We start from the raw sequence: 12,470 nt of genomic DNA, 5'->3' as shown, positions 1-12,470 counted from the left end.
CTGGATGACCAATCATTTGTTTTTAATACACATTCTGCACCCGGAACACTGTTTCCAATTTGCTGAGTTGCTGGTGAACAGTCCAGCCCCACTGTCCAGCCAGCGTTAAATGTTTACTCTCAGGCCATGTCTACACTATGTGGAAGATTGATGCTGCTGTGGTCCATCTTCTGGGGAAGAGGTGGCCAACCCATTACAGGCAAAGAGCCAAGAGCTGAGGGGGAAAAGTTGTTGAGCAAAAAAGAACAAAAAAACCCCCCAAAAATAGCCCCTGGCCGCTGTGTTTAGTCAAGCATATGCTCCCATCGGCCTTCTGCTGTGTGGACGGTGCAGACACTCAATTTGTGTCAACTCCAGCTACGTCTCTTAATGTGACCTTCTGCTGTAGTGTAGGCCAAGCCTCAGAGACTAGGGACTGAACCACACCTATTCAACACCTGCCCATAAACCAGGCCAGTCACCCTTCCAAGCAATGACTCAGCCGAGTACCTGCAGCTCTCACACTTGACCAAAATGGCAGACTCCCTCAAACCCAACCAAGTTTATCCAGGAGGCGGCTGTTGCTGTCATCAGCACCCTGCTGGTTCTGAAAACCGTGGGTTTCACCCACTGAGGACACCCTTGGGAGCCTGTGGCGGGCCCCTCCCACCTGCCCTCGTAAGTCCAAGGCCCCCTGGCCCAAGTCCCCAATGCAGTTTTATAGCTGGGCCTTTAAGCAAGGCCAAGGCCCTCTGGCCTGAGCCCCCAGCACCGTTACAATACTGATTATAGGCCCACCCTACTCCACCGGGTCCCAGCCCAGGGCCCTGTGAGCGACCGGGTAATGGGTCACTCCCTCGGCGGGGCAATCCGGCCAAAACGCGCCGAGGTTCTCTGGGCGGGAGAGGCAGCTCCCGCTCCTGCCCTGGGCCACTTCCTACCTGTTCCCTGGGGTTCCTTCCCCTGTACGTGCCCAGCTTGCTGCGAGCTCCGTGCCGGCGTCCCCTCGGCAGGCAGTCCCTGGGTTGCACCAACTCGCCTCCGCGTCCCTTCCGGCCTCTTCTGGAGATCCCGGCAACAGCTGAGTGGGAGCTCCCTGCACGGGTCCTTCTCCTCCGGCTGTCTCCCCAGACTGAGTCCTTCCCCAGGCTTTTATAGCACTGCTACAGCCCGGGCATGCTCGGTAGGGCTGTGGGGGAGGGGCCTCTGCAGCCAGGTAACCCTGGCTGGGCCCTGCAGGTTCAGTGCGGGGCTGCCTCACCCCGTCACAGAGCCACATAGCTGACTCTCCTCTCAGCTGGGGACTACGGAGCATCTGCTCTCCACTATCTATGGCCGCCAGCACCCCACGGCTCAGCAACGTATATCGGGGTACACCAAGAGGCAGAGAAACCGCACTCATCAGCAAACGACGGGCAAAAGCAAGCTGCAGAAGAGAATCGGCGGGGGGGATCTACATGCAGGACTGTGGGTGTCTAGCAAGGAAGTTTCAGTAGTTACAAATAGCTGTGCAGCTTGTTAGCCCGCAGCTCCGCCCTCACCTCTTCCAGACACACTGCGCTTTGATTCAGATGTGCAGAGCCCCCTCGCTGGAGCACGACAGGGAAAGAATCTTCATCTTTCTGGCCCGTCTAGTCCTGCTCTAGGACCTCCGCTGGGAGCATCCAATGGCAAAGCAACATCCCTGGGAAGGAGGATCTCCTGCGCCCGCCCTGGGGGATGGAAAATCCACCATGCTGGAGGGGAGAGACGTGATCTCCAGCCGTAGCCTCCAACTCACTCATCCGTCGTTCTCGTGCCCATGCCAACAGCCCCCGTCTGTCTCTTCGTGGTTCTGCCTGGTACCGGGTCAGGTGGGTGCTGATACCAGGGCATAGGCAGGGACTCCCGATTTGCTAGCCTTATGTGACGGCGCGTTGGGGTTCCCCAGTCTCCTGCAGCCCCGGAATGGCACGAACAGACTCCACCAGCCAGAGGAATTGAGGGTGGTTTATTGCTCCTCCAGGATACAGCACAGCACAGATGTGATCTGGTTACAGGAACTGGGGCTAAGAGGCCTCAGTGCCCCCTTGAGATGGGGGAATCCCAGCCCCCTCCCCAGTTCCTTCTCCCCTGCTTTCCAGCCAGGGACTAACTCACTCTCCTCCAGCCCTGCCCCCCAGCCAGGGCAGCATCCACCTTCCTTTGTTCCTCTCCATGGGGGTCAGCTGGCCAAACCAGTTGGGATACCCTCTTTGCATAGTGACTCATCGCTTGTCTGCTCAGTGGTGCTACAGGCAGCAGCCAGAGAGTTAGCAGGTTACCCCCCACTACGTCACACCTTATATGCGCTGAGATGAAGCTCAGCAGCCCAATAGAGACCCCGCTGGGGCCTGCCAGTTGCTCCTCTCTTGCGCTAGCCTTGCAATGGGTACAGCCTCTCTTTCCCCCTCTGTTACACACTAACAGGAAGTGGAAGGCTTGGCCCAACCTTCCCACTCCCATCTCCTCGGCCTTCCAGGGTGAGCGCCTCTTGATTCCCTTCCACGCCACTCTTGGCTAGTTTCTGTTCTTGCCTGCCCCATACACGCGCACTGTTGGCTCTTTACCACTAGGGGGCTCTCTTTGCAGCTAGTCCGGACACCAGACAGGAAACACAAAATCCGGCTCGGGACCATCCATCCAATCGTGTCGCTGTCATCAGTGCTGGCCAGTACCGGCTGCTCCAGAAGGGGCAAGAAACACCCCCTAGTGGGCAACTATGGAGTTCCCAGCCTATGGGCTTGGGGGAGGTTCTCCTTAACCCTTCCCCTAGGTGTGGCTCCAGTAGCACGTGCCTAAATCTGAGCTCCTCCCTGCTGGTGCATAACCCCCACCCACGCAGGGCGGCCCTCTGCCCCCACTAGCAGTGGCTGGGCCCTACCTAGCGGCTGGCGAGCCTGCTGCACACCGGGTTGAAGGCTGCTTTTTTGTCCTGCTCTAGCAATAGAGATTCATGTGCTATCCCCAAGGCCGTGGGTTCTGTCAGACTGCAGGTCTTTTGACACAGGGTCCCGTGTTCCTTCACCATGGGCCCAGAGGGAGGAGAGGAGTTACATGGCGAGTGCCCCGTGCCTTCTCCAGCCCCTCGCATTGTCATAGTGTAACCGCCACCGGAGGATTTGAACCTGGGCCCATTGGAGCTTGGAGTAGGAGCTAAAAGCCAGCTGGCTCCCAGCCCATGCTGTAGAGGTCTCTTGTTCTTATCTGTTGCTGTGGCCTAGGTGCCACTGCATGGGACAGTGAATCACAAACAGGGTGTGTGGGTTACAATAGCAGGGGATAGCTAGAGGCCTACAGGGGCACTTCCTTCCGCCGCCTGGTGCTGAGGTGAGCGCACGTTCCACCAGCACCCCAGCCGTCCACACGGCTCCGGCTGAGCCTCTCAGCTCGCTCTAGTGACTAGCACCCCAGCCCCATATCCCTCCGCACACACCACCGCCTCTGCTAAAGGGGGAGGCCCAAGAAGAGCACAGGGAGCGGATGCAGACACCTGACAGGGCTCTGCATTGCACAGCCATCAGGAGTCACCCCCTGGTTACCAGTGGCATCACGCAGGCGTCCGATGGGCCCGAGTGGGACGAAGGCGCGCATGGAGTTCCTATTGCAGCAGGGGTGCAGGGAGAGCTGTATGCACCTCTCTCGTCACCAAAGAGCCAGACAGAGAAATAGGTAGGATGGGGCTGAGCAAAACACACAGGCATCCACCTCGGAGCTCTACACCACCACAAGACAGGGAAAAAAGAGTCTTCTGCAAAGATCTGCCTCTCTTAGGTAACCCGGGGTATTGACTTCTCCGCACAACAAGCCACTTGACGGCTTTCTGCAGCCTCCCCCAAAGCAGCTGCAATATGGCCATCCGGTGTGAACGCTCCTTAGCCCAGTAAAGACCCAATGTGAGGCCTCTAGCCCCCCCCCTCCCAAAACACACCTCCTCACCATGTGAGTTTGCTTTGGGAAAAAGCTAGGGACACCAGGCCAGGAGACTTTGGATGCTGGGCAGCTTCTACCAACGGGGTTGGGGAGAGCTGTGTTTGGGTCATTGATCCATCTGCCAAGGGTAAAGCTGCAGCTATGCACAGACAGACTTGGGCAAGGTCAATCTTAGGTATTGAAGGGCCTTGGCTTCTGCAGTGTAGGGACCTCTTAGGGTTGCCAGATGGTTTAAAAAAAAAAAAAAGGACCTTGAGAATTGTTAAGCAAAGAAAAAAAAAAAAAAGCGTGGCTCCTTTAAGAAACATATGGTGAGGCTTTTTGGCCCTAACAGGCTGCCGGCAGCTGCCCGTCATCTTACCTGCAGAACCTGGTAAGTGCTAAGATTGCCAGGCTGCCTCTGTATCGAGCCGGACAGCCTGGGATTTTCACCTCCTGCCCGGGAAAAAATCAGAAAGTATGACATTTTAAGTGTGGGCTATTTTCTGAATTTTTTTACCAGACAGGAGGCGAAAATACTGAACTGTCCAGTTCAATACCGGACACCTGGCAACCCTACTCACGATCTTCACTCGCCCTGCGAGGCAGGGCAGGTCTAGGATCAGATGGGGGCTGTCAGGGCTGTTCCCCACTCTCGCAGTCCGAGTGCAGAAGGTGGGGGCCCACAAGAGAGCTTTACAGGCACTGATTACAAAAACTTCCCCCTGGAATCATAATACACAGATTTGGAGGGATTGCTGCCACCATCTCTTTTTTTATCTCTAAAAACCAGGGGTGAACACTTAACACCACCCCCAGGGGTACCCCAAACTTTTGGGTCCCTAGAGGCCAGTTCTCAAGGGGAACCCTGCATGCAGGTCTGGGGTTCACCAGCTCCCCAAACAGCCAGCCCTGATCTGGAGGTGCTAGAAGGGGACCTCATCCTCCCTGACTGAATTAACCTCGTTATTTCTAGCCTTATTCTGGCCTGCATAGTTATACCTGCCTCTGGAAATTTCCACTACATGCATCTGACGAAGTGGGTCTTTGCCCACGAAAGCTTATGCTCCAATAGATCTGTTAGTCTATAAAATGCCTCCTTGTCGCTATAAGCAGATTGGCATTAAAGAAAGTAACCGGGTGGAGGGGGGATGCTACACATCCAAGATTTTTTTTTTAATCAAAACAACCACATTTTTTTAAAATTCCAATCAGATGTAGTTAAAATCAGGGAGTTATTATCGTTAATTAATGGGCACCACACTGTGATCCTCTGGTGAAGAAGACTTCAAGTAACCTCAGAAGAGGCCTGAGGGTACAAATGCAGCAGGGGAAAGAACTCAAAGAAAAGGCTAGAGAGAAACCAGGCCTTTAGCTAAACGAGGAAGGCGCTGAAATGAAGGACAATCAGCACGTGGCTAGGATACAAAACTGCCGGGACCATCAGACTTGCCAGGCTAGATCAGACCTCATGTCCTTCTAGCCACCTCTCCTGCCCATAACTGTGGTTGGGAGCAGGGACTTCAGAGGAAGTTGCAAGAAACTCTGCAGTTGTGCAAAAGCTGCTTACCGCAGGGGAATTTCCTCCTGACTTCATTGCAATAGGTTAATGAAGCCCTGATGTATATCGCATCCAATGCCGTGGGATTTTCTTTTACCGTTCACGATGGTAATGCTAGATATTCTTGTAAGCCAGCAAAAGGTTCACCCCTTCTTTTCAAATCTTGCGACACCCTCAGCCTCAGTGGTCCCTCGTGGCAAGGAATTTCTTCTCCTCTACAGGTCTACTAGCGTGAACTTGGGGAAGAGCTCTGTGTATCTCAAAAGCTTGTCTCTTTCACCAAGAGAAGACCTCACTTGCCCTGTTTCTCTAATAGCCTGGGATTATAAAACCACACTGCAAACAACAATGTACATTCTTGTACTTCATCTAAGCATCAGCTGACTGCCCCCTAGCAACACCAAGACACCTTAGGGAGCTATTTGTGTATCTATGTGACTCAGAACAATCCGTCTGGCCCACCAACCCTAGCCAAACTCTGTTTCCATCCTGCGAGGCCTGGGACATACAAGGGGTTAGAGGCTTGTATCAACAGCTGCATATTTGCATGCTCAGGGCATGTTGTAAACACACAGTCCTTTGCCTAGAAAACGTGATATCTGCAGAAAGTAAAAATCCAGATTCTGTTTCTCAGCCCTGAACTTAACAAAACAACAACAAAACACACCACCACCGCTCACCCTGTTTGTTCCCTGCGAGCCGAAGTGATCTAACCATCCCGAAACAGCAACCGAGCAGTGACAATTGTGCCTCCTCGTGGCAAGAAGCCAAAAGGACACAATTCACGCCCTACAAAGTACCCATTTTGCTGTCGCGGCGGGAGGCTGGGAACCCTCGGGACGGAGCTGGCAGTGCAAATGCGAAACGCTCAGCCCTTTTCGCATTGTCGAGTTTGCTCAATTGTGTTAGCTGCACAAAGGGGTAGTGTTTCTCCAAGAGCGCCGATGGTTTGCAGAGAGGACTCTTGGCTCTGTTTTCTTCCAGCCAGGAGCAACCTCAGCAGTATCCAGACAGTAGCAGAATGGGGTTAGAGCCACAGACTTTCCCCAACAAAAGATAAAAGGTTTGATAAAAAGATAAAAGGCTCCATCTTTGACAGGCCGCTGTCCCTGACAAACCTGAGCTCCAGAAATGATCTGACTGGGTTTCACGGGAGCAGACCAGGTCCCCACCCGTCTCTGCAGCTCAGCTCCACTTCCTAGCCCACTGCTGGAGCCCTGCACTCAAGGCCACCTCCGAGAAAGGCCGTACCTCACTGACTCCTGCCACACCTGGCTTCTCCTTCGAGGCCTTGTGACGTGGTGGGGATGGTGTTCACTCGGGTAGCTGTGTTACACTGCCTGTCATTCCTGTCCTGTGCTGATGTTTTGTGTGTGTGTGTGTGTGTGTGTGTGTGTGTGTGTGTGATTCCTGTCCTGTGCTGCTCTGTTTTGTGTGTGTGTGTGTGTGTGTGTGTGATTCCTGTCCTGTGCTGCTCTGTTTTGTGTGTGTGTGTGTGTGTGTGTGTGTGTGATTCCTGTCCTGTACTGCTCTGTTTTGTGTGTGTGTGTGTGTGTGTGTGTGTGTATGTGTGAGAGAGAGATTCCTGTCCTGTGCTGCTCTGTTTTGTGTGTGTGTGTGTGTGTGTGTGTGTGTGTGTGATTCCTGTCCTGTGCTGCTCTGTTTTGTGTGTGTGTGTGTGTGATTCCTGTCCTGTGCTGCTCTGTTTTGTGTGTGTGTGTGTGTGATTCCTGTCCTGTGCTGCTCTGTTTTGTGTGTGTGTGTGTGTGTGTGATTCCTGTCCTGTGCTGCTCTGTTTTGTGTGTGTGATTCCTGTCCTGCTCTGTTTTGTGTGTGTGTGTGTGTGTGTGTGTGTGTGTGTGTGTGTGTGTGTGTGTGTGTGTGTGATTCCTGTCCTGCTCTGTTGTGTGTGTGTGTAATTCCCAGGCCTCCTGTCACCTGACATTAGGGCAGGGGTTTCCAACCCTTTTAGGCACAAGATCACTTTTTGAATTTAAGCGCAATCCAAGGTCTCCTTCAAACCCAAACACCTTTGCCCCGCCTCCTTCCTGCCCCTTCTCTGAGGCCCCGCCCCTGCTCACCCCATCCTCCCTCCCTTTCACCAGGCAGCGGCAGCGGGTTGGGGTGCAGGTTCTGGTCTTTGATGAAGGGATCTGGGGTGCGAGAGGGGATCTGAGCTGAGCCTGGGGCAGGCAGGTGGGGTGCTGGAGGGGGTTCAAGGTGCAGGCTCTGGGAAGGTGTTTGGATGCAGGGGTGCTCGGGGCTGGGGCAGGGCTTGGCGTGCAGGAGGGGGTTCATGACTGGGGTAGGGGTTCAGGATGTGGGCACTGCTTACCTGAGGTGGCTCCGGGGTGGGGGTGCAGTGGGGTTAAGGAGGCTCATCCCTGCCCTGGCCCTGCACCACTCCCCAAAGCAGCCGGCAAACTCCCTCCCAACTCCCGTTGTGCCCCTCTCTGCCCTGTGGAGATAGGATCCAGGGTGGGAGAGGGGGCACCTTGGCACCTCACGCTCTCCTGCACTGCACCGAAAGTGACGGCACTTGGTAGCCTCTTGGCCAAATCACTCGGGATCACCCATCAGATGCACCAAGATCCACTGTAGATCTTGAGCTACTGTTTGGTGGCCACTGCCCTAGGAGGAATGCAGCCAGTCATTGGGCGGGACTTAGGAGGAGGCGAGGCCTCCTGGCGGGCTGTGACCAGTTGCTGGGGTGTGAGTTAGTTATCCCCTCGCTAGAGGAGGAGGAAGCCTAGGACAGGAGCCCAGAGCATCCCCATCCCCAAGCTGGATTGTACTTACTGCTCCTATTTCCTGTAACAACACGTCTGTGCACCGCTGTGTCTCTGGGACCCAATAACCCTGTTCTACCTGTCGGCCGAGAGTCACATCTGGCTGTGGATGGGGCGCAGGGCCTGGGGACTCCCCCGTGACAGGCCTCCCCTACTGACTCAGCCTAGCTGGGGAGCTGTGACCGATGGCCAGGTTAGAGCCAGCTGAAAGCCGCTTTTCACTGCACCCGCGGCTTTGGTGTAACGCACACAAAATCTGCGGAAGGGAAGTGAAAGCGGCAATAAACGACACGTATCTCTAAACATGTGAGGGAAAGGGGAAGTTTGCAGCAATGATTCTAAAGGAGACACCACGAAAGGCAGCCAATTGATAAGAAGATAAAGGCAGCAATGAGAAAAATCTCCAGCCGGTGCAGCAGACCAATAAGAAGAGATTCGTTGCATGGTTCGGAAACAAAGGACATTCCAGCAGCACTACCGGGCCGTTAGCACACGGGGATGGGGTCATCATCCGTACTGACACACAGAAGCGGGGGGGGGGGGTCACTGGAGATGCTCCGGAGAACTCGGGAAAAGCCCTGTGAAACAAACAGGATCATTTTAGGATGCGCTCAGGAGTTGGGTGGATAAAGGTACAGTAATACACCAATTGTCCGGCATCTAGTGGTCCAGCACTCCCAATAGTCCAGCACCAACTGGAACCCGGAATAATTGGAGCTGCTGGCAAGGAACCGCGCAGCAAGAGGCGAACCCGCCGCCATTTTGCAGAAAGGCGGGGGAAGCCCAGCACTGCCGCCGAGAGTTTCCGGGAGGGGAGCGGGCTCCCCACCCCCTAGACTGCAGGAGTTATCACCGAGCAGGGGGGTGAGGGCAATGCTGTAGGATCAACCCGGCAGCACCCCAGCTGCTCTGCTCCACTGCTTCCCCAAGTCTGCCGCTGCTGAAACTGACGCGCGGCGGACAAGAGGCGGAGCAGAGTAGCTGGGGTGCTGCCGGGTTGGTCCCCCAGCGTCGCCCCTCACCCCCCTGTTCGGCGATAACTACTGCAGTCTGGGGGGTGGGGAGCCCGCTCCCCTCCCGGAAACTCGCCCCTCGCCGCGCCATTTCCTGCCCACCCCCCGAACACAGTGTGGGTCCTAGCAGACCCCTGCCAGAGTACCTCCCGATACTCCGGCATATCCGATAATCCGACACCACCTAGGTCCCAAAGGTGCCGGATTATCGGAAGTCTACTGTCAATGTTAAAATAGCCCCCTTTGACTGCGAAAAGGTGTTTGATCTAGTGCTGTGGTGTGACCGCTCAGCACAACCGTACCCGTATTCCACTCTGTGCTTCAGCAAGGCCATCCTCCCTTGGGTAGAGACCAGCAGCTCCCTCTCCCCCTGCTCAAGGTTTTCCAGTATTTACAGTTCCCTGCTGACAACAGAAATTCCCCAACAAGTCAGGCCTGTTTGGCTTTCTCCTCAGAGGCTACACACCACACAGTGGCCCACAGGTGAAAGTTACCACCCACCTCTTTCTAAGGCTGTGGCTACACTTCCGAGTTTACAGTGCAGTCACAGCTCCACCTCCTCAAGGGGTGTCGCTCTGGGATCCTATTCGCTAGGGATGTGAAAGTGCAAACACGTACACGGTTACATGGAGGTTCCCCCCACCCCTTGCTGCTGCCCCTGATACCCACCTGCATGTACACGTGTAACCCTTGAAATGCTCAGTGATTACACTTTTACCTGGATAAACCCATTTTAACATCCCTTTTATTTACACTGGAGCTGTACAACACTGTAACTTGCGGCACGGTGAGTTGTGGGGGTCACACCTGTAAACAGGATCTGAAGGAAGGTGTCCCTCTCAGCTAGCTGGAAGCAGGGAGAAACTTGGGGAGTGTCTACTAGGAGAAACTTGGGGAGTGTCTACTATGTAAATAACATTTGCTCCTGCTTCGCTTAGATGTGTATACAGAGGAGTGGTATTCTGCTCATTGTAATCAGCAGGGCTCGACAATTAGTGTAATCTACTCACCCATGGCAAGTAGATTACAAGCCGGAACAGCCGCACAGCGCGGTCTGCACATGCGCAGCGTGCCGAACCGTGTGGCTGGCGAGCAGGGCTCGCTGCCACTTGGCAAGCCCTGGTAATCAGCTTTATTGGTGACCCATACTAACTGCAGGGATCACTGAAATATGGTGACCGATGTTTGTAAAGTTGAGCGAATAGAGAAAAGCAGGACTGGGCTATACTGTCCCAAAGGAAAGGGCTCACAGTTGGGAGAAAGAATCTTGCTAATGCCGGGGCTGGACTTTCAGAGCAATCAGAGAGGGAGAGGTGAGGGAAAGCTATTCTGATCAGGAGGCAATAAGGCCTCCCCTACCTGGACCGGTTTAACCAGTTCTCCCCTTTACTGTTCAAAGAACAGAGCGAAATAGGCATCATTAAGAGCCTCTTTCCTCATGCGGAGTGCGTTGGAGCTGAGTTTTCCTACCCAGCTTGCTAAGAGCTGAAATCATCTGATGGGCAGAAGTTGCAGCCAAGAAGTGGATGACAGCGGATGGTGACTGGGAGCCAGCTGGATGGCGGCAGAAAGATACGACAAGTGATCAGCAGGGTGGCGATGGGGAGGTGCAATGAGCAGCCAGCAGGGTGGCAGCGAAGAGGTGCAATGAACGGCCAGCAGGGTGGCAATGGGGAGGTGCAATGAGCAGCCAGCAGGGCGGCGGCGAAGAGGCGCAATGAGCGGTCAGCAGGGCGGCGGCGAAGAGGCGCAATGAGTGGTCAGCAGGGCGGCGGCAAAGAGGCGCAATGAGCGGCCAGCAGGGCGGCGGCGAAGAGGCGCAATGAGCGGCCAGCAGGGCGGCGGCGAAGAGGCGCAATGAGCGGCCAGCAGGGTGGCGGCGAAGAGGCGCAATGAGTGGTCAGCAGGGCGGCGGCAAAGAGGCGCAATGAGCGGCCAGCAGGGCGGCGATGAAGAGGCGCAATGAGCGGCCAGCAGGGCGGCGATGAAGAGGCGCAATGAGCGGCCAGCAGGGCGGCGGCGAAGAGGCGCAATGAGCGGCCAGCAGGGCGGCGATGAAGAGGCGCAATGAGCGGCCAGCAGGGCGGCGGCGAAGAGGTGCAATGAGTGGCCAGCAGGGCGGCGGCGAAGAGGCGCAATGAGCGGCCAGCAGGGCGGCGGCGAAGAGGCGCAATGAGCGGCCAGCAGGGCGGCGATGAAGAGGCGCAATGAGTGGCCAGCAGGGCGGCGGCGAAGAGGCGCAATGAGCGGCCAGCAGGGCGGCGATGAAGAGGCGCAATGAGCGGCCAGCAGGGCGGCGATGAAGAGGCGCAATGAGTGGCCAGCAGGGCGGCGGCGAAGAGGCGCAATGAGCGGCCAGCAGGGCGGCGGCAAAGAGGCGCAATGAGCGGCCAGCAGGGCGGCGGCAAAGAGGCGCAATGAGCGGCCAGCAGGGCGGCGGCGAAGAGGCGCAATGAGCGGCCAGCAGGGCGGCGATGAAGAGGCGCAATGAGCGGCCAGCAGGGCGGCGATGAAGAGGCGCAATGAGTGGCCAGCAGGGCGGCGGCGAAGAGGCGCAATGAGCGGCCAGCAGGGTGGCGGCGAAGAGGCGCAATGAGCGGCCAGCAGGGCGGCGGCGAAGAGGCACAATGAGCGGCCAGCAAGGCGGCAGCCAAGAGCAGTGAGCAGGCAAATGGCACGTGGCCAGCAGAGTGAGCAAGGTGCCTCTTTACCTGCCCATGGTCGGGATGGGAGTTGAACTCTGCAGATGCATCTCTGAACTCTGGGCAGCGACTGGGAGTGGGGTGCCGGGAAGGGCTGGCCATGTGAAGGGGATACTTACGTTGCTGGATCCAAGAGCCGGAGAGGCAAAGGACACTGCCCAACCTACTTGAGCTGGCACATTTACTTGCGGTTTTGGTTATGAACTCGGTTTGTGGTGTTTTCCCAAATTAATGCCAGGTTACTTCCCTCCCTTTTAATAAAAGTTCCCTTTCTACGCTCAGACTCTGTGCTTACGAGGGGGAAGCATTGCCTCCCAGAGGTGCCTGGGGTGTGAATCTCCCAGGTTACTGGGTGGGGACTCGAGCCAGGTCTGTGCTGGTTGGATGGAGAGGAGTCCCTAGATATTGAACCCAGCCCTGGCTGCTGCCACCTGGCAGAAGGGTTCCATGCCTTGAGCAAGGAAGTTACAGCACAGTAACTTGCAAGTGTAGACAA

Source organism: Pelodiscus sinensis, chromosome 27, assembly GCF_049634645.1.
Source record: "Pelodiscus sinensis isolate JC-2024 chromosome 27, ASM4963464v1, whole genome shotgun sequence".
Taxonomy (NCBI): Eukaryota; Metazoa; Chordata; order Testudines; family Trionychidae; genus Pelodiscus; species Pelodiscus sinensis.
This window is presented reverse-complemented; position numbering follows the sequence as displayed.